The following is a 23,753-nucleotide window of genomic DNA, read 5'->3' on the forward strand; positions in this document are numbered from 1 at the left end:
CAACTCATGGTGAGATATAGCCTATGCAGGTAGAATGTCCATAAAATTCAAGATATGAAAAGCGAAAGGCGATTGATTTGAAAACTTTGATGCATACAACTAAATTCAAACGTGCTTTCGTGCTTTGGCTGTGGTGGCAGCACCCATCACGCATTAAAGATAAATGACAAAACACATTCAAATATTTGACAATAATCACCGATTTATGTTTCTGCCGGTTGGTGCCCTAACTCCATAACCGAGCATGTGCATGTAATATCTGAGCCAGAGTAGAGCCATGAGGACACTACTGTGAGTGTGCAAGTTTTGTAGAGAGATTTGTGCTGCACATTACATTGATGCGCTCTCGCGTTAATGTATTACATTGATGCACACATGCATCGTTAAAAAATGCCATAGTAACTGCCTCAAATGAACTGTAAAAATGAAAAGAACATTACGTTTATTGGTTAAAATGAATGAATATCATTTTTCTGTGGGTTCTCAGCGCCTATATAGCCTATAGTTAAAAATAGATAAAAGGGTTAAAAAAGGAAAAAATGAATAAAAGTGATACATCTGTCATACAGCACTAATGTGCCTGTGTGACGCGTTGCCCTCGTAATAAATGTGCACATATTGTGAATTAATTTAATAGACTTAGTAACATAGGTTTCTTGGTAGCCTTCAGTAAATTAACTTCTGTAAGAAAATGATTCATAAAACATCAGTTGACCAAATGTTTAATTTTAATTTCATATTTCCATATTGATAAAAAAACTTCAAGATATAGTTCACCCCAAAATAAAAATTTGGTCATCATTCCAAAAGATTGTGGAATAAATTCGATGTTGAATCAAATAAAATATTTATTTCTGAGTCTACTTTATTTGATGCTTTACACAATAATGACTTCAAATTATCTTTTGGGGTTAATTTCTCAGCCAAATTTGATGTACCATAAATTTCCAAATAAATAATCACCACATCATGTAATTAATTAGATTAAAATTTGTAATTGCTTCCCAGCCCTGATTATTATTTTACTATTTTTGTGTATTTATCTCTCTCCTGTTCTTCTTCTATTTTAAAAACACAGGTTTTTAACATTTTCTTAAAACTGCTTAAAGGTGCCCTAGAATTGAAAATTGAATTTACCTTGGCATAGTTGAATAACAAGAGTTCAGTACATGGAAATGACATACAGTGAGTCTCAAACTCCATTGTTTCCTCCTTCTTATATAAATCTCATTTGTTTAAAAGACCTCAGAACAACAGGCGAATCTCAACATAACACCGACTGTTACGTAACAGTCGGGATCATTAATATGTATGACCCCAATATTTGCATATGCCAGCCCATGTTCAAGGCATTAGAAAAGCCAGTATTAACGTCTGGATCTGTGCACAGCTGAATCATCAGACTAGGTAAGCAAGCAAGAACAATAGCGAAAAATGGCAGATGGAGCGATAATAACTGACATGATCCATGATAACATGATATTTTTAGTGATATTTGTAAATTGTCTTTCTAAATGTTTCGTTAGCATGTTGCTAATGTACTGTTAAATGTGGTTAAAGTTACCATCGTTTCTTACTGTATTCACAGAGACAAGAGCCGTTGCTATTTTCATTTTTAAACACTTGCAGTCTGTATAATGCATAAACACAACTTCATTCTTTATAAATCTCTCCAACAGTGTGTAATGTTAGCTTTAGCCACGGAGCACTATCAAACTCATTCAGAATCAAATGTAAACATCCAAATAAATACTATACTCACATGATCTGATATGCTGCATGACGAACACTTTGTAAAGATCCATTTTGAGGGTTATATTAGCTGTGTAAACTTAAGCGCGAGCTCCGGGGGCGGAGAGCGCAAGGATTTAAAGGGGAAGCACGCTGAATCGGCTCATTTATAATTATGCCCCAAAATAGGCAGTTAAAAAAATGAATTTAAAAAAATCTATGGGGTATTTTGAGCTTAAACTTCACAGACACATTCAGGGGACACCTTAGACTTATATTACATCTTGTGAAAAAGCATTCTAGGGCACCTTTATAGGTGCAGTAAGCGATTTCTGAGAAAAGCTGCTGAAAGTGGATTGGACCGGGCTCCAAAACACACTTTTATCTAATCAGCAGTAAGTGCTGTATAAACTTGTGATGTGGAAGTGGCTGTGCTACATGGGTGTGTTTGTGATTTTGAAGGTGAAGCAATCTAGATTCTTTTGGTTTGGGGTGTGTTTGTTTTGGTAATTTCAGATATCAGTGGTGTTTCTTAGAAATTGCTTACTGAACCTTTAATGTGGGAGCATTTCTAACAGTAAAAGGAAATGCATTCCTTAGCACAGGGGCCACAAAATAAAAAGCTCTCTTGCCCTTAGTTTTCAGTCTGCAAAAAGGCTGCTGAGGAGTGTGAGAATCAGTGGAACAGGGATTTATTTCTCCATGTTAATGGAATGATCATTAATGCAATAGATTAAAACTTTATGATCTACACTATTAATAGAGAAATGTGACAACAATTCTGTCAATAATGATAATAGTGAGAGTCCACTGCAAACATTACGCAACTGTTTTCAAAAACATTTCCTTTCAAGTAATATAATTCATTGTAGACAGCTAATAAACAACATACTTTACCATGAAATCTCACAGCCAACAAAGCTAAAGAACACTTTCATTGTGTTTCTGTCATTTCATGTGATTTTAAGAATACAAAACAGCCTGATATGACATGGTATATATATGTCAGCACGCACACACACACACACACACACACACACACACACTCACACATATATGCACCCTTAACTACATACTTTAAAATAAAGGACACTTTCATTTTCTTTCTGTCATTTCACGTGATACAGCCTGATACCATATGTGTATATAAGCACACACAATCACATGAAAATTATCAGAGAACTTCCCTCTTCTGCTAGGACCGAGGTGGAGATGGAGTCTTGTCGCAGTGAGAAAAAAAAATTCAATACTCAGGTTTGACTTTTACTTTAAAATAAATACATTGTCAATTACTTTTAGCTGTTCTGTTTTTAACTATAAGCACAAGAGTTTTATTCATGGGAAATGCAATGTCTTTTAAATTCTTTATAATTTAATTCTGTGAAAATTAAAAATCACAGGAAAAATCCTGTGATTCAAGCTTATCAAAGTAGAAGTTTAAAAAAAGATTCACTCAGTTTTTTTTTTTTTTTTTTTTTCTGTTGCACTGACACCTAGCAACGTATATGCAGCATTACCATTAGTCTTAGGTTGTTTGTCCATTTTTCTTTACATTTGGCATATATTATCTGCAAACTGTTATGATATTGTTATGAAGTTTTCAAAGTATTTTTTGGGTATGAGGTAATAAATTATAATTTTGGGTACATTGACAAAACTTCACCAAACCTATTACAACTAAATTAGAGAGTATAAATAACTGAGCAATCATGTAATATTTTGTGAATTTTTAAGATTAGGGAGTGTGCAGCTGCCAAGGGTTGTTTTAGGATTTCAATTTTAGAGGGGCTCAGCCCCCTGATAAAAGATGACTTTGTGTAGTTCTATGAGTTCACATCTCTCTCAGCCGTTTTAAATAAATCACATTGTTTGTTGGTTGATGAACATCAGTGATACTTCTGTATATGGTAATTCCAAAAACTGACTCAAAGAAGGAAGGATAATAATATAACAAATTCGTAATACTTTTTGGAAACTGCTGGTAGGGAGAAGATTTAAAGTGAAATGTCCAAATATAATTTACTTAAGTAAATTATATTAGTTTATAACAGATTTTAGGGTGGCTGACATGAAGGCTGAAGCTCTACAACAGATCTACAACTGCTCTTGGAAACTGGTCAAGAAATTTGAAATGAGCATGAAATAAACATATAACATACCTTAAAATACCGTTAGTAATTTTTGCTGCAGTTCATTTACGGTAACTAATCCTTGTTGCAATTAACCTTGTTGGGAGGTCATCGCACTATAGGAATATCCTGTAAGTTTTAGAACTGAAAACGTCCTTGTTAGTCCAATAAAAGCTTATTGACACCAGGCTCAGTCATGGAATGTGCCTATAAATAGGCAAAACACCACCTCCGCAGAAGAAATAAATGCCTGCTTTATCATTGCAGCGTTAGCCCCACACACTGGTAGTGAAATGAGGAGGAGAGAAGAGCGATACAGGACTAAAATAACATTTCAAATTTTCAATAACCTTTCAAAGGATCCTAATGCAGGACTATGGTTATCTATTTTCAACAATGTTAATGTCTCAGTTGAGCTTCATTTATTAGTATTCTGTATTTCTCTGTGGATTCTTGGGTAAATCAAATCGCATTTCGGCGCAGGCATTGCAAACAGAATTTTACGATATGGACTCGACAGTAAAACGACAACATGTAAGTAACTGTGTTCTAATTCTAATTCTCATTCTAATCCCTGATCTAATATGTAATGATTCATGTACAGTCAGACGTTCTTTGTGTCAGGAAAAACAAATCAGTGAATAAACGGACAACATAATGTTGTTTCTTGTAGTAGAATGAAAATAATCTTATTTAAATGGTGATTAAATTATTTAAACAAAGTGATCAAAGAACGCTCCCTTTAAAATCACTGGGCTGTCAATCAAACAGAGCATTTTTATCAGTGACTGAGTTCTGGACTCACACCAAAACTCCAGTTTATTCAACAAATTGCGTTTATACTGTTAGTTACGATAAAAGCATTTGTTAGTGTGCAGAAATTGAGTTGCAATTATGAGATAACGTCTCAGGTTATGTATGTAACCATGGTTCCCTGAGAACAGGGAACGAGACTCTGCGTTCAAAAACGCTATGGGGAACGTCATCACGTGAACCGGCGACAGGACAGGACCTGCGACTTCAGAATGACATGGGCGTCAATCTGTGGCAGTGCTAGTTTCCACGTGAGCAAACTCTAACTGAAACATCTACCAACAAGCTTTGTATTACAACAAGCTTTTGTGCTCTGAAGGAGGCCCAAACAGAGCCTTCTACTTCACACAACACGAGTGTCAGCTTGTGGCAGTGTTCAAGCTCTAAGGGAGCCATATATGAAAACGAAACTATGTAGTGAGGTTAGCTTAATTAAACTCAACCTGAGCTTATACATTCCAAAAAGCTATATACTCTCCAGATACCACACGTACATATGGCCGACGTCGGCCCCAGAGCGGAACGTCTGCCTCATATCTATAACATCTAACAAGGATCGGCCAGGCATAGGCACGTGTCTTCAGTCAGAGCTCTATTTCCAGCTCGTCGGCTTTGGGTCTAATCATTAACATTTGACGTGTTTTAATGGGCGCACGCTTTGAACATTCAAACACTGGAGAACTTACCATGGTGATGGGTGGCACCTCAGTAACAGACAAGCTGCAAAATCTCCGTCTCTCGCTGTTGTTTTCTCTGCTTTCGGGTGAGTTTAGTCCCTAAAATCACATAAATAGTATAAAACTGTTCTGGATACGTTTCTTACCTGTAATTGAAACGCTTCTGTTGAATATTTACTTTATGGAAATAGTTTATTTTCTTCGAAAAAGTCAGTTAGCATAACCGTATCATAAGCAGATATCAATGCCTTATTCTGCATGACCTTATTCTACAACATCCCTAAATCCCACATGATATCCACCCTTAAATGCCATAACTATCTTACTGTCTATTAATAAGCAGTATATTAAGAGTTTGAGGCAAAAGTTAATAGTAAATATGTTTCCCATTCCAAAGTGTTGCCCCACAAAATATTTTACCTATATCACCATGCATGTTATTTTCTTTTGCAAAATTATTTTGTAATATTACAGTTTGTAAGGTTCTGACATCCAAACGTAAGTAACACAGAGCAATATAAAATGAAGTAAGCCTAAAACAAATTCTATTAATACATTTTTGTATATATATTCTGCATATTCTACTTTCTCTTTCCTTTATTTCACCTCTGCTGTAGCTGTTTTGATTCTAATAAACCTGACATTATGTAGGCTCTGTGATAAACTGTTTGTTATGTTTCTAGATTCTTCCTGATGGCCTGCACTCCTGTCCAAGAAAATCTCAGGCTAAAAACCATATAACCAGTAAGCAAATCCTCAAACATACACTACTGTTCAAAAGTTTGGGGTCTGTAAGACTTTTTGTTTTTGAAAGATGTCTCACATTTTAAAATCATTAACCCCTAGTTGTTTCAGTGAGAGTGTCTGTTAAAAGCGTTTAAGGTAAAATAATCAGCAAAATGAGATGAGGTGACAAATTTAATGTTGTATTGTTTGTATTTATGATAAACTATATGATAACAGGATGTTATGGTCATTAATATATTTTCTCTAGGTCTTTTTTGAGTTATTTATTTGTATATATTTTTTACCGATACATTCTTAAATACTTTTTACTAAATATTTGGTAACACTTTACAAGAAGGTTCATTAGTTAAACATTAGTTAATGTATTAACTAACATGAATAAACTATGAGCAATACATTTGTTACTGTATTTACAAATCTTCGTTACGTTAACGTTAGTTAATGAGAATACAGTTGTTCTTTGTTTGTTCATGTTAGTTCACAGTAACTAATGTTAACAAGATTTAATAATGTATATAATACATATAGTATAATGTAACGACTCATCACACAAAGTAGGATCCATAAGCAGGCTTTTATTAACAATAGTCGTGGTCAGACAGGCAATGATCAAACAACAGCAGACTTGAATAACGGAGGGCAATCAAACAGGGTCACAACAGGAAGGCAAACACAATAAAGAATGCTCAGAAATGCAAACCGTAGTAGTACAAGACCTCGCAAAGAGGTCATTAAAAAATAATGTAATGTGTGTGTGTGTGTATGTGTGTGAGTGCCAGTATTCGGGTGAGGATGCTCTCTGATGGCCAGAGGAGGGAATTACAGAGTTCGTCTCTGTGACAGTATTAGTATCTAATGTTAACTAATGAACCTTATTGTAAAGTGTTACCAAATACTTAAATACTTTAAATGCTGACTGGTTCAGGGGGTCAACAACTTTAGGCGGGTCAACAACTTTTTAAATAAAGTTATTTTTCACATGAATCTGGTCAGCTTACACACTGCTCATACTCTTAGCCTCTAAAATGTTTGAATTAAATCACCAATACAATATCAGGGGGTAAAGATGTCATTAGAGATCTTACAATTATGGCTGTGCTCTTGTTACCAGATGAGATATGATCGCCAGCGTTTGGCGCTGAGATTCTTCAGGACATGGCCTTGATGCCATGAAGATGGTGAGTTTCCCCAATAGCTGCCACTACCGAGATCAAGAGACTGGTCACAACAGGCTTCAATCTGTATTAGTCTATTTTGATAGGTATATATGTTATGAGTCTTTTCTTTTTCATTACAGCCCATCACTGACAGGCTTTCCTGTGTAAACCATCATATTTATCCAAATGAGGTTTGTAAATGCATGAATTCTTTATATTTTACATGAATCATTAATTTTGAGTAAAAATTACATATAGAAGAAAATGTGACAAGGCCTCTCACAAAATGACATATGTTACCAGATGCGATACTTTGTAATGGGCATGTACAATGGATTTTGAACTGTACTATTTTTATTGCAGGATCTCAGGGATCCCCAGCTGAGGCATGAAGAAGACATCAGTGGCTGTATTCACAAAACATCTGAAGGCTAAAAGTAGCTCCTAAATTGTCGATTTAGGAGAAACTCTTAAAAATAATTGGCGCGTCAGTCCTAATTTTAGGAGTCCTAAATTTTTGCTCTAAGAGTATTTCACAAAGCATTTTAGCGCTAAAACTAGCTCCTAAATCAGTGAAACGTTAGGAGTAGTCAAGAGGACTCCTAAGTCACTAAGACCAAATCACAAACAGTCCTAATCCACCCAAAGACACTGAACACCATTGAGGCAATAGCGATAGAGCCTTGGGTGCTGAACCTTTTCTTCATAAATGCAATACATTTTGATTTATAGATTTGAATCTACAATGAGACGCCAAAAAAAAAAAAACTTTAACAAATAAATGATTGAATAGATAAAAAAAAATATATATATATATATATAATATATTAAAGGTGCTAAAGAGGATGTTTTGTTTTATACATTTTTGCAATATTACTTGAAACTGCCATCGCATAAACGATTGGCCCTCTGGCTTGTCAAACACTGCCGTGACGTTCCTTGTGAGAGACGAGTGCGGCTGCGCGCTCCAGTAACTTTCCACACTCCACAGGCGCTGCATGTAATGTTTTTGTCAGGAGACAGGAGTAACAACTGCAGATTATGAGTTACCTGCGGTGAGTCCGACATAATGAATCCACTAACACGACACAGTGAATGCCGGTGGTAAACACTCGTGTTCCAATACTCCTGCACGAGTTTTGGGAGGCGTTCCCTCGAAAGGAAGGGGGGTTGTTCTTACGCATGCGCTCATTTCAAAAACTCACTAACAGTCTTTGGATTCTCAGTCGACGAATAGATCCTCTTTAGCACCTTTAAATATTATTCATTTTGTGTATAATCAATATATAAACAAGTGATATTTAATTGTTAACTAGGGATTGGCTGGACCCTGCTGACCCAATCAGTATTTCTCATCCAATGGTCATACTTTAATTTTCCAGTTTCTCTAGTATTGCATCCTTCTCATGGGCATTTCATGACTTTTCAGTGTGGGTTAAACCTCTTTTTTGGCCCATAATATGTATTTTTAAAAGTAATTAAAATAGTTTTGTCTATGCTATTGAAATTGTGGGTTACATCTTTGTCACCTTTTTCACCCAAGGAGTTTACATTCCTGATAATACAAGAGTGAGGAACTTACATTTTAATTACAAAGGAAAACCAATTCATCTGCTATATTCTTCTGCCCTCCGTTTTCAAGGGTAAGATTTCTTTATAAATCATCTACTCACCCATATGTCTTATTTTTGTGGAACACAAAAGGAGAGAGTCACTTAGTCTCAGTCACCATTAGAAAAGAAGCAGGGATAGTGAATTGTGACTGAGGCTGTCAGTCTCTTGATGTTCTCCCTTACATTTCCTTTTGTGCTCCAATAAAAATAACATGTTTTGTACAAAGGAAAATGACCAGTTTTGATCTTGAGTAAATATTGCTTTTAAATAGCCTGTAATTTTCTTGTATACCTCTGTGTATTTGAATGTAAATGCCTTTTCTATTATTATACGTTTGTATAATAGAAGGTTGTATGCTTTAAACATGCAGGCTGTAACTGTATTTTGTAAATATTAAAACAATGTTAACTGAATGTGATGTGTGATTATTACATAAGCATGCTCATTTATCTATTAGTATTAAGTATTTGAGATTTACAGTATTGGCCAGGATTTACAACTTTGCATCATCCTTACATCAGACGGAGAGCATTCGCGGTCAGAGGCCGACGTCTTGGTGACGTTTTCCTAATTAGCAAATGCTCCGTCCTGGCAATGGAACTTTGTCCATCGGGTTCACATCAGCCCAACGTATGTGTGCTATCTGGGTCAGTAAAAACACTTTTTACCCTTACAGCAAGGGAAGTACAAACTACGACACCATACTCAGGCCTACTACTCCAGAACACATGGGTGCTAGCCTGTGGCATTATTAGAGTTACTGAGCTCACAAAGTGTAGGGCAGGAATCAGAACTAACATATTAAAGTACAAAAACCTTGAACAACAAGGGAGTACTAATAATCCAACACTGAAAAATACAGGGTGGGTACTTCACATTAGAAATTCTCACCAAAAACAGATGCAATCTGTACTGAACCCTAGGGAACAGGAGCTTTCATAAAAAGCTACAATCATATCACTCAAGCTTGAACATAGTTCAAGGGGTTCAGGGGAAAACTGAAGTCAAAGTTAGGGATGGACGATACCAATTATTTTCTTTCCGATCCGATACCAAGTACTTTCAAGACAAGTATCGTTGATATCGATACCAATACTGTTTTTTATATTTTCAATATTGTTTTTTAATAGCCATCATTATTAATATTAAATAAACTGCAATGGACATGATTTTTTTTTACATTTATTAAAAAATACTGAACATTATTAATTAAATGAACAAAGATATCACTGTAGGCTATATAACAAAAAATGTAACACATCTCACACACTTTTTCTCAATAATTGTCACATAATGTTTCTACATTTCTTCCCTTTATAAGTTTTTGAGATGAAACAAAGTGAAAGTTGACATTCTCCTCTTCAGCCTGTTTTTTTTTTGACTGATCAAAATAAAAAAAAATAAAAAAACCTAACAAATAATAATAATAATATTAAAAAAAGGGGATATACTGATATACAAGCCTGTGTAAGCCATGAAAAACCATGAAAACTGGTTTATGAGTTTTTGTTAAGGAACAAGAGAATGTTGACATTTTTCCCCTTTAGCCTATTTCTTCTTTGACTGATCAACTCCTCTGCCTTTGAGAAAATTCTCTCAGATGGAACAGATGATGCAGTGATCCCAAGATATTTTTTTGCTAGTTTGCTGAGAGTTAGGAAGGTTTGCCATTGATTTCTCCACCAAACTAGTGGGTCTTGGTTTCGGGGAACTACTTTCTCCTCAGCATAGCGACGCATTTCAATTATAGAATCACTGCTTCCCGACTGTTGTTGTTGTGCTGATATAACCTGGATGTCAAAATCCTCCCATATATCTCCTTTAGATGTAGCTGATGTAGTACGTGGGGCCACTGGAGGAGTCACTGATGAGGCACAGCTTGCTGTAGGTACTGACACAGACCTTAGGACAGATGTTGAGGTAGCTTCTAGTGGTGCAGCAGCTAACTCAGATGTGGCCAAGTGAACATCCTGCATTTCAGATAGGAGTCACTTTTTCACTGCTTCTACATGATCTTTGTCACGAAATGCCAGGTGCTTAAACCTCATGTCAAGAAAGGTGCTGGCAGCGAGGCTGTGTATGTTTTCAAGCCCACAGAATCTGCGCTGACATTGCTGTGCCAGTTCTGCGGCAAAAGAGCAACCTTGACGCTCACTGGCAGCAGTTGCTCTAAGAAGCAGTGATATTAGGAGAATGACCTTTGAAATAGAAATGTGTTTTTCCCCTGATACTTCACGTGTTGCCTCCTCAAAAGGTTTCAAGGCCTCAGTGGTCAGGTGGATAATAGCCTGCTCTTCATTTGTAAAGCACAGGTCACTCTTTCCAAGTAGACAGAGGGCTGTTGTAACTGCTTCCTTTTGTTCATCTAGCCTCTCTAACATATAGAAAGCTGAATTCCACCTTGTTTCAACAGAAATTATAAGTTTATGTTCTGTCAACTTCAGCTGCTTTTGGATCTGTTTAAGCTCTGAGTACAAAACCTCTGTGGATTTTGTACTGTGGTGGAAAAATGATACAATGTTTCTGCATTTTTCCAGCAGGTGAAAGATCTTAGGAGATGCTTTTATTGCATCTTTGACCACCAACTTTAATGTATGGGCAAAACATAGGTAATGCTTCCACCCAGCCTTATGCACTGCAGAAACCATATTCGCACCGTTGTCTGTGACAACTGCAAGCACCTTTTGAGTTATGCCCCTTTCTTCAGCTATTCTTTTCAGCTCTGCACTAATATTGTCAGCTGTATGCTGTGCACTGAAATGGCTGGTTTCTAACACGAATTCCTGCATTTGCCAGTTGTTAATAAAATGACAGGACACAGTTAGATATGCCTCTGTGGACCTTGAAGTCCACATATCCGTTGTATCACATGGTCTTCATTTTTTAATGCTGCCATTACTTTGGCTTTACATTCTTCATACATGTTGTTTATTGTACTCTCCATCAGCTTTGTCTGGCTAGGGATTTGGTAGCGTGGATCAAAAGAGTCTTGACAAGTGCAATAAATCCAGTGTCTTCTACCACTGAGATTGGCTGGAGGTCTCACAATCATCTCTCCTATGCTTCTTGTAATTGCCAATGCTCTCTGAGAGTAATCTAAAATTTATAAATAGAAGTTCTTAAAGCTGTGTTACAAGCATTAAGAATTTATAACGATAGTAAATCTCTCCCAGCTCTAACTTGACACTTAAACTATTTAATTTATTTAATAAACAAGTTTTAAATTATATAAATAATATATAAATTATTGAATCAAGAATATCCACCAAATACTAGGAAAAAGAAATAGATATAGGCTAAGAAAGTATAAAATATTTTAATCAAAATCCTAGTTTAAACTAAAATGTCCAGTTTAAATCTTTATACTCATATGCAGTGTAATATTCTGCTCACCATGAATTAGGCTACTGCAATATCTTCATATCTGAAATAATTTGTATTGTATAAAGTATATAAATAAATGTGATTCGACTTTTTGTATTCAGATAACCTAATCACCACTTGTACTTGGTTGGTACCTTGATAATGTCCGCCTCTCTGAAAGGATTCTGCTAAATAACTCTGCCTCAAGTCAGAAGATGGGGGTCTTGTCTCTATTACCTCCTCTGCTCGCCTCAGCTGTACTTCGTTGTGCTCTTTGGGGTGTTTTACTTTTAGATGTTTTATCATATTGGTGGTATTGCCACAGTGGCATATTGTTTTTTGACAAACGTCACACAAAGCTTCATAATTGTTAACTGAAGTGTAATAACTCCAGATTATGCTTCGTTTTCTTTCAGTCATGACCGCAGTCCTGCGCTGTGCGTGATTGCTTGTCTTTGACAGAGTGAGCGTGAGCGAACACTGTCTCGACAAGCGGAGATACAGCGGAAGAAGATGTAGTTCCCATTGCCGTTCCTATTTAAGTAAATATTGCAATAATATACGGCGTACTACTATTATTAATATATATTATTAATATATTATTAATATCCCAAAATCACCAAAAAAAAGAGATAGGATTGATACTTCTATTTGAGAATCGGTCTATTTGATACAATGCCAGTATCGAAAGTATCCGCCCATCCCTAGTCAAAGTACCACTAGATAGTTCTGGGGGAGCAGGGCCACAGCAACAAAGTTTCTATTCATATAGTGAAAAGAGGCCTACACCAATGCTATCTATTCTGCACCTACACTGCCTGAGTCAACGGCACCAGGGAGTCTTGGCAATAGTCTGCTACCTTAGCTGCTATCTAATTTGCCCCTACACTGAAGGGACAATGGGCCTTGGCCTGACAACTCTAAATGCTACGTAAATGCTACTAGCAGACCGCATAAACCCCTTGTTCTAGCCTACGCCAGCTATAGCTGTGGGCCTATAAGGCCAACACATAAGCATAGATCTGCCTGGGGTAAGAAACAACAGCCTCTTGCCAACGACTCTCAACTGAGAGAATACTAAATTTCTACAATAATGCTCAGAGAAGCAAAGCTCAACCCAAGCACACAATGTCAGGTGACCTGTAAAGCCTACGCTAAACATAGATCTATCTGAAGTTAGTGAAAGCTAATCTCAAAACTCTAGCATTTATAAGAGGAAAAAGCTAATTAACCAAAAGGTGGCTAACATATGTGGCATACATATGAATGGTGGCTTCATTATCTGAACCCAACACATCCAAAAAAGGGGACAACAAAGTACTACCCTAAAATTATATTGTTCTAGCCAACCTAATGGAACTTCAGGGCCCTTAGTCCGCATCCTAAACAGTGAAACTGATTATATATAAAAAGAGACCTACCAAGCCAATTTCAGCAGGCCTAACTGATATGCTTACAAAAAAGACATTGTGTGTAAAACAAAATCCACCTGACCTGCTGCCACGTATAGAGCGTTGGAGCCTACCTAAATCACAAGATAGTTGCACCCATCTCGTCAGTAGGAAGCGTTAGCCCGGAAGTATATAAGGAGTGCCTAGAGAACCATTCAGTATCTCATCGTCTTCAGGGACTGTTTTGTCTGATTGCGATTGCTTCGAATCTGGTAAGAGAATTTACCATGTCTGACAAATGTTTCAGGAAGTGTGTGCATCCATGTCCCATAGTGTGGACATTTGATCACACACATAACTTAGAACGTTGTCTTTTATGAGAACCATTAGGTGCAGCTACAAGGCTGTCGCCGGCCAATAGGATTGGTGAGATTTGACAATTGCTTTCAAACACTGGTTCACGAGATGACGTTCCCCATAGCGTTTTCGAACACAGAATTGAGTTCCCTTTCGAAAGGGAACTGCTTTCATGCGCTCAATAACAATGTCTGTGATCAGTTGTTCATCGCTGCAACCTTTCATGCCACAATCTAAATATAGTGCTATAGATCTAAATGTACTGCCGCACTTTTCACGATTAGTTAAAGGATTAGTTCACTTTCAAATAAAATGTTCTTGATAATTTACTCACCCCCATGTCATCCAAGATGTTCATGTCTTTCTTTCTTCAGTCAAAAAGAAATGAAGGTTTTTGATAAAAAACATTTCAGGATTTTTCTTCATATAGTGGACTTCAATGGCCTCCAAACGGTTGAAGGTCAAAATTACAGTTTCAGTGCAGCTTCAAATTGTTCTACACGATCCCAGACGAGAAATAAGGGTCTTATCTAGAGAAACCATCACTCATTTTCTAAAAAAAAAAAGATATACGTTTTAACCATAAATGCACATCTTGAACTAGCTCTCTTCTTCTTCTTCTCTATTTGAATTCCAGCAGTGTAGACACTGCTAAGTGTATTACTGCCCTCCACAGGTCAAAGTTTGAACTAAATTGTCATATACAACATTCAAGTATATAACAACTAGTTCAAACAGAAGAACAAGAGAGCTAGTTCAAGATGAGCATTTATGGTTAAAATGTATATCATTTTTAATTTTTTTTTAGAAAATGGCTGATGTTTTCTCTAGATAAGACTCTTATTTCTCGTCTGGGATCATGTAGAACGCTTTGAAGCTGCAATGAAACTAATTTTGACCTTCAACCATTTGAGGTCTATTGAAGTCCACTATATGGAGAAAAATCCTGGAATGTTTTCATCAAAAACCTTCATTTCTAGGACATGGACATTTTGGATGACATGGGGGTGAGTAAATTATCAGGAAATTTTTATTTGAAAGTGAACAAATCCTAAGTGAACAAATTTAACCTTGAGAGCTGTAATAGTAAAAATGTGCTAAAAGTTTTCGAGAGAGTAATACTTACTATTTCATATGCAAAGACACGCCCCTTAAAACAGAGCCTTCAAATCAGAGGGGTAAAATCAGGTTAGCAAAATGCCTTATATTTCTAAATTATGACAAATTTTGATGTAAAAGGCATACTTACATTATAAGAGCACCCCAGGAAACATTTTAAAACAATGAAACAATGCAGTTCATGACCTCTTAACCCTCTTGTGTTGGCAGAGGGCAGCGTGATCACTTGCATTTTTCCTTGATAATTGTGAAAAGAACTTTAATTACTTCATTAAATGCTTTCATTTCTTTCATGCATAAAAATAGACCCTCTGTATTACAAGTTTATTTGTGTACACTCAAAATAACAACAAAACCTTGTGCTAGGGCTGGGTGATATGGGAAAAAAATTAAATCTAGAACGATTCAGAACGATTGACTGATTCACAATTTTAATTTGATTCTTTTTTTTTTTATGTTTAAACTAGCCAACTTAAAAACTTATCTACAATATGATGATTTCAAGTAAAATTCTCTTTATTAACCATCTGGTTAAAAAACGTTTTATTCCAAGTGAACCACACCTGGGACCAGATTTACTAGATGGGACAAATTAGCGTGAGAGCGCAATTCCACAAATGTGCTGATGGGAGTGGCAAGTTTTACATCTGATCTACTGCTGACGCGTAAATTAAAGAACACAGATGCAGTCAAATCATTTACATGATGACCAATGCAATCTAACAAGAGCAGCACAAATTAGTGTTGGGTTGTCTGGTGCTGATGCTTTCATCAGGTGTGGGTCGACATAGGTGCAACATGTATAATCTGACAAACATACACATATATAATATTGTTTGTTAAGCCTTGATGATGTGTATATATATATATATAAAAAGGGCTGTCAACGTTAACGCATATGATTAATTCAAAATCCTTAAGGTGATAAAATAATTTAATTCATATTTAACTCCCACATCTCGCTGTTCCTGTCTGAACGGAACGTCGAAACATCCCATCGCTGTATTGCCAGTTGATATGAAAACTATGTTTCTTGGCTGGATAAAGCAAACAAGCTTCTTGCTATGAAAGTTGATGGATGAGGATTGCAATCAAAGTAAAGACGATTGCGGTGACATACAGGAGTTGTACATTAACTATGCATGAGTCCGTTATATTGATGGGCAAACAAATCATGTATCTCGATGCACTGATCAGATTGTAAATTGCATATTGTCCTACACTGGTTTCGTTCCGATCGGGCGAAAAACCTAGGACTAGTTCGCAAGAGTACGTTTTTCACATATTTGCGAATAATTAATGAATGATTTGATTGACAGCATTGGTTCTTGTGGCAAAGTTCTTCAATAGGGCTGCACGATTTGGGGAAAATGTCATATTGCGATTATTGAGGTCAATATTGCGATTGCGATTTGCGATAGCGATATAATAAACAAATAGTATCATGAGTCATCTTGCTTGGTTCTCTATGAAAATACACACACAGATTACTGATAATGCTGAAATGTGTATTTCTCAACTCAAACTAGCAACAACAGCAAACAAATGCACAGCGTTTTCAAATTAAAATATTTTTATGAAATTAAATAACATCTTTGTATTACTGCAAACTTGTTATAATCCCATTTAAGATATTTGTTTCTTTACTAATCTGTAGTGGTTCAACGGATCACAAAACTCACGGTTCGGATCACATCACGGTTATGACGTCACAGATCAGATCATTTTTCAGATCAGCACAAACAAAAAAAAAAAAAATTGGATAGGGGTAACTTAACTTTGCATTTATTACTTAGCCCACTTAAACTATTCTGATATCATAGCATAAACTGCTAGCCTAAATAATACATTATTAAAGGCAAGTGAACAGACTGTAAAAAGAACAAATACTGTACACCAATTACAACAAGCATAGATAAATACAACAAAGTTACAAATAAAGTATAAGGTCTAACTGTAGTATTAATTTTCATGCACAGAAATGTAATAATTAAATGTAAAATGACACTGTTCATTGTATAAATTTAATATAGATTAATCTTTGTTAAAGCTGTGTTTTGTTGTTTGATTTACATGACAGACAACAGCAGGTATTTATAGGTTGCTGTCACTTTAAGAGTAAGACATGCACGCACACATCGGACAGATATACATCCGAATTCTCACCTCGTTCAATTAAGACATAACTGAATGTGTTCACATGAATACTTGCTGAGAGGGGTATTTTGACTGACATAATGCGTGTATGTGACCATCCAAGTGCATTGAGGACGCGAAAGAGAAATCAATTTGGAGTTCGCGAGCTATAACTCTCTCTCTCTCTGTGCGCGCGAGCCTTGTATGTATGTGCGTCATGTGCGCACCGATAACAGCGCTGCGTGCGATACCGAATTAAATCCTCTTTGATCTTCAACCACTACTAATCTGGGTTTATAATCTTATAGCCAAAATATCGCCATATCGTTAGCCTCATAGCATAATTGCCTAAGTATCATTTGAAAATGAATGACTTAGGCAATTATGCTATGAGGCTAACGATATAACAGATGTAGCGTTTTTTCTTGCCACCAGTTCAGTGACCGTTTGCTCCGCATCCATCTTTACCCGTTCTCTGCGCTGCACACCGGAAAAGTCATGACCGTGCGCGCCACACATGCCACTGCCTAAACTGAAACTGACTGGTCTTCTTTTTATTAGCGGTGTATAAAATGGGCAAACAGCTCTCAGATAATGGGTTGTTGTGTCCACACATTTTTTTTTTTATTTATTTATTAACTTATTATTATTTTATTTCATAAAATCGCAGCATTTTGCGTCATATAATCGCACAAGCTTGACATCGCGATTGCGATTGCGATATGATTAATCGTGCAGCTCTATTCTTCAACATGAGGAGATCTATCAAATGATATGCATATTGTGTGGATCTTTGAAACACCACATGATTACAAAGGTGTAAAACACGTTAGCGCCAACTTGTGGACGATTTCTTTCAAAATTCTTACAGACCTTTACGGCCATGAGTCGAACATGCCCATCGAGTTTCATTCCAATCGGCCTCCGTTGACCTTGTCTAAAAGGTGCTCAAACTTCATTGGCCGATGGCGGCCATGTTTTTTGAGATACGCCAATGTCCTCATAGACTATCCGAAGGGCTCATCCCTATGCCCTAATCCCTTCAAAGGGTTTACCCTCAGGAGTGAGAGCTCCGAAGGGATAAAGGGTGTAGGGGTCAAAAATACTCCTCTTTTGGAACGCATCTTAACGAGATGGTCAAGGAGGATAGATTGTGCAAGCTGCACCTTTTGTTTAACGTTTATATATTTATTTATTTTTGGTTTATCGCACCATAATGTATATTGTGTCTATGTATTTGAAACATTTCAATGGACTGATAAAGGGAGCTGTAAAGTATTTTTGTTGAAGTACAATGTCGTTTTGAAAATAATAATGTACTAAATCTAACTCGTATAAATATTACAGTAGTATAGAAAAATACTATACACACATTTATAGGTAAAATCGAACTCAGAGCCTCCTGTAACCATTCTCTGATGACAAACAACTTCCCTGTGCAAAGGATCATGGGGGCCTGAAGTGTCCATCAGTTGTACCCTTTGAAATCCTTCATTCAGAAGGGCCCTTTGAAGTGGCCAGTTTTGAGCACTTCGGTTTGGAACGACCCTTCTATATGGCGGCCATGATTGTTTTCACTCCGAAGTGCCCTTTGGAGGGTGATATATCCCATTTGGAATGCACCGAATCATGCCCCTTTGGATCAAGACACTGCATGCCAAATTTCAAGTCAATCGGACTAACAGTTGCATAGTTACAGCTGTTTTCAAGTTTTTTTCAAGTTATAGCGCCACCTAGTGGCCAATCGTCACAATTTTTTTATTGTGACCAAAGATTTAGCCCCTACACGTGTACCGAGTTTGGTGCAGATATCTCATTTCGTTCAAGTTAAAGCCATTTTAGTAAAAGTGGCTCCACCGTCTTTGTACATTTTGGTGCCCCTTAGCGACCGTGAATCAAAATTTCAACTTTTTTTTGGATAACTTTTGATATTCAGACTCCAGAGAACATTTCTGCACTAGTTTGGTTCCGATTGGGTGAAAAACCTAGGACCAGTTCCTTGACAAAATTTGTCAAAAAACTTGAGTCTGGGACAAACGGTTTAGGAGTTATGAGCCATTTCGTGCTTTTGATCGCTCTAGCACCACCTATTGGCCAATTGGGGTCATACTCTGTCAACCTCTCCTCGATTTCTGTCCTATCATCTGACAAAGTTTCAAGTCTCTAGCACTTATGGTTTGGGCTGTATGATTCGTTTTACACATGAGAAAAATAATAAAAATACTAACAAATACAATAGGGTTGCAGCACTTTGTGCTTGAACCCCTAAAAATCACTCCTTGCCCTCCAGCCGCATTTCATGTGCAGCAATGATGTCATGTGCAAAGAACCTATTAAACATTTTACATTAGTTTAATGACTGATAATTAAGTATAGTGGAAATTGACAGTTTCAGTTAATTAAACGCAATACAACAGTGTTTTGGTGGGAAAATAAATGTATGTGTGTCATTTTAACAAAACCCGGTAAAACCGACAGTGCTGCAAAACCATTTTTTGAGTGAGCGTTTCACCCATAGACTGTAAAAAAAGATGGACGACGCGACACCGCTTCCTTCCATTGTAATGAACTGAAGCCAAAATGGGCCGACGAATGGGCGCAATACGTCAAAAAAAAAAAAAGTTTGGAGCCTGGGCGTGCGCAGAAAGATTCGTCAGAGGAGCCCGGAGGCGGAGTCGCGGTATCAAACTTCCGCCCAGACAACTGCGTCATCATTCATGTACTTTAAATAGACTATAAAAATTATACACAATTTAAAATTCTACCTATAAAATAATAGGCTATTCTGTTTCTAGAGCAATAATATGTTTGAAACAGCAAATTCAGTAGATAAACTAAATATAATATGCCACTAGAAACAACTCTAAATCGTCAGAAATGGTCCTGCCATTTTAAATCAAGTTCAACTAACGTTACAGGAGATCGATTGCTGTAATTAGAGTAGGCTATCATTAGTTTTGTCCTGCTAATTATTATTTTATACCCATAAAAATAATAAGTAACTGCCAGATAACGATCACCTGCTTTTTCCCGACATGGTTAACATTAGGTGTGTTATCTTAACTAATAACATTTATTAATTGGCTTATAACGCCCACATTTGATGTTACAGAAAAAAGTTCAGTGATCCGTCAGATCCTGTAGTTCGGTTAGTACAGTTTACTGCTGAACAACTCATTTTTTTGGTGTTAAATAACAAAGAAATCGAAAATTGATAGTTAGTTATACATCTTCAATCTCCCCTCGAAGCTCCGACAGTCCTCAGACAAGCTGTCAATCAACTTCGAATCATGACGACACGCCCCGTTTTTATAGCATCAAACTGCTAGCTAAAATCTAAATTATCACAAAAACGAACAATTGAATATATATCAGTGTGATAACAACTACCTTAAATGACCAAAACCATCTTTCAGAAAGTTTTATTTGAAGCAGAATTTATTTTTAAGTTTTCACTGAAGTCTCATTTGACTGAATTGAGAGGGCGGGTTTATGACCTGTACTGCATCCAGCCACCAGGGGGCGATCAAAGAGCCCGCAGCTTCACTTTTCAGGATGTATGAGACACACCCGGTTTCACCCTTGAAACAACATTCTAAAAACATTTTGGTAAGTTAAAAAAAGTTAAACTTGCATTTAATAAACTTTGCTTTTTTTCCTATTCCACTGCCTGCATCTAATTTTTTCAATGCAATCATGCATTTCTGAGTGAACAGCCGCTTAAAGGATTTGTCCACTTTTAAATAAAATTTTCTTGATAATTTACTCACCCCCATGTCATCCAAGATGTTCATGTCTTTCTTTCTGCGGTCTAAAAGAAATTAAGGTTTTTGATGAAAACATTCCAGGATTATTCTCCTTATAATGGACTTCAATGGCCTCCAAACGGTTGAAGGTCAAATCTACAGTTTTAGTGCAGCTTCAAAGGGCTTTAAATGATACCAGACGAGGAATAAGAGTCTTATCTAGAGAAACCATCACTCATTTTCTATTTTTTTTTTTTTTAACCATAATTGGTCATATTGCACTAGCTCTCTTCTTCTTCTTCTCTGTCTGAATTCCAGCAGTGTATATGCTGCTAAGTGTATTACTGCCCTTTAAAATGATAGTTTCAGTGCAGCTTCAAAGGGCTTTAAATGATACCAGATGAGAAATAAGTGTCTTTTTATAGCGAAACGATCGGTCATTTTCGGAAAAAAATACAACTGTATATGCTTTATAAGCAAAAATTATCGCCTTGCACATGCTTCCGCTTTCCGTATTCTTCAAAAAGCTTACGCTGTATGTCCTACGCCTACCCTATTCTACTTAGGGGAAAGGTTCATTCCATAAGTTGAATAGGGAAAGCATTTTGCATGGTTATAATTTTCTAATATTGTCAGTCTTGCAAGTAAAGAAGTTCATAAAGTCATTACTGCTGTGCTGATTTGAAACATCAGAAATTGAAGTTTTCTTTCTTGTTAATTTAGCCACTGTATCAAATAAATACAGGGTTGTGTTTGTTTTCTTTTAGCAGTAGATCTTAGTAGATTAAGTAGATCTAGCAGTTTTAAGGCCTTTCTGTATGTAAAAATGTGTTCTTTCCACGAAATGTGAAAAAAACTCTTGTTTTCTTCCAGCTGCGCTCAATTTTTCTGGCTGCTCTTTTAAGGTGTGTGTTAATGAGTGTGCTCATTGTACCACGCCTAGATTAATTTCCTTAATCTTCTTTAAGCGCTGTTTTGAGGTGTGTATTTTGATCGTAACACCTTTAAGCTTATTAATTATTTTTCTCAGGTTAGGTAAAGTAAGTCGGGTCTGGCATAAATTATTTAAAATTCATTAGTAATCATTTAAAATTACTTACAATTTGGCCAGAAGACTCCTCTGTGGTACGTTCTTGTTCAAAGTCTTCAAACACTATAAATCAAGCCAAGGTAGGCAGCTTATGTAATAAATTAAATTTCTTTTAATGGGTTACTTTACTTTTTATAATAAACAAAAATGTAAAGGCATATAAAATAAAACATCATTAAGGTAAAAAGTGAAATTCTGCGACTCAGTTAATACTGATGAATCCATGTCTGACGATAGACATATGTATACTTTATGAATATATTCCATAGAAAGAACTTTTCCCTTATAAGATTACAACAATCATGTCATATGATTTTTTTAACTGTTTATAATCAAAACCTGGTATGTTAGGTTAGCATATCAATCAGTCTTTTTATCTACTCAAATGGGTTGGCATAAAAGGTCTTAAATTCTTTGTGATTTAGTTCATTCACACACTGAATTGTTTGCAGTGGTTTCTAACACAGAAAAAGGAGCACTGTATTAGGTGAATATTTACCCACAATTCACAGTAAGAAACTAAACTACCAAAAAAGAGTAACAAAATATTGGGTGCAGATTTTTTGATGAGGGATTATGTCCTGGAACTGATAAAAGGTTAGAAACGCTCCAGCTTAAAGCCCAAACTGAATCAGCCTTCTTGTTCGGCTGAACAGATATTTTCTCTTTGTAGATGCTGCAATATTGATACTAAAGTCAATGTCCACTACTACAGTATAGACCAGCAGTTCACTAACCTGATCCTGAAGTACCAGCCCTACACATTTTACATGTATCCCTAATCAAACACACCAGATTCAACACATCACCTCATTAGTAAATTTATGTGTGTCAAATAAGAGAGAAATCTAAATTGTGTAGTGTTGGGGTACTCCAGGATCAAGGTTAAGAACCACTGCATTAGTGTATACAACACAAAATTTAATTACATGATTTATTTTACAGGATGATGACAAAGTACCTGCAACAAATGGAGAGAAATTTGAGTGTCTTGTCAGAAGGCTTCATCTTTACGAGAAACATCAGAAACTCAAAGCCGCAGACTTTCTTCAGTTAACTACTCATTCATGTGGAATTCAGTCTTATAACACATGCACAGAGCAGGACTTAGTACACAGGTTTCTACAAAGACTACTGATGATAGACTATGAAACAAGATATATGACTATTAAAGAGACCAATGAGCAAAGTTATATACAAAGCTTCAATCATTTGGCAGAAAATGAGATAGATCTTTTTGATGATCTCTTTTGTGAATCAAATTTGTCTAATGAAGAAAGCATATTGGACAAGATCCACCCAATGGATGTGCAGATGGCTGTGTTTCATTGTGCTGATAGTTTCCTGAAGCAGCTGATGGTGACTAAACTCTCACAATGTCAGTATGCTCTGCCCCTGCTTGTTCCTGATCCATTCACACAACAGCTTGAGTTTCCTCTCTGGACTTTTAGACAAATCAACAAAAGCTGGAATATAAAAGATAATAACAATGAAATTATCACTAAAACCCAGGCAGTGTGCAAGGCAGAAACTCCACTGGTGGCTTTCTTCAGATTTGGCTCAGTGTCCTCGTCTAAGTCTCAGTTGATGAGCAGCCTGATCAATGAAAAACACCACACATTCTTCCACAGGAACTGCAAAGGCAGCAGCAGAACCAGAATATTGATGGATGGAGTGGTGGAG

General features: G+C 36.4%; 1 long non-coding RNA gene across 1 annotated transcript; it reads left to right on the plus strand.

The window, feature by feature from the left end:
• The first annotated feature begins 2,910 nt into the window (after positions 1 to 2,910).
• LOC125246369 lies at positions 2,911 to 7,774 on the plus strand. The gene is made up of 5 exons (XR_007179816.1): positions 2,911 to 2,985; positions 6,034 to 6,094; positions 7,209 to 7,275; positions 7,395 to 7,445; positions 7,618 to 7,774. It is a non-coding gene; the product is annotated as an uncharacterized LOC125246369 (long non-coding RNA).
• The last annotated feature ends 15,979 nt before the right edge of the window (positions 7,775 to 23,753 follow it).

Source organism: Megalobrama amblycephala, linkage group LG14 (assembly GCF_018812025.1).
Source record: "Megalobrama amblycephala isolate DHTTF-2021 linkage group LG14, ASM1881202v1, whole genome shotgun sequence".
Lineage (NCBI taxonomy): Eukaryota > Metazoa > Chordata > Actinopteri > Cypriniformes > Xenocyprididae > Megalobrama > Megalobrama amblycephala.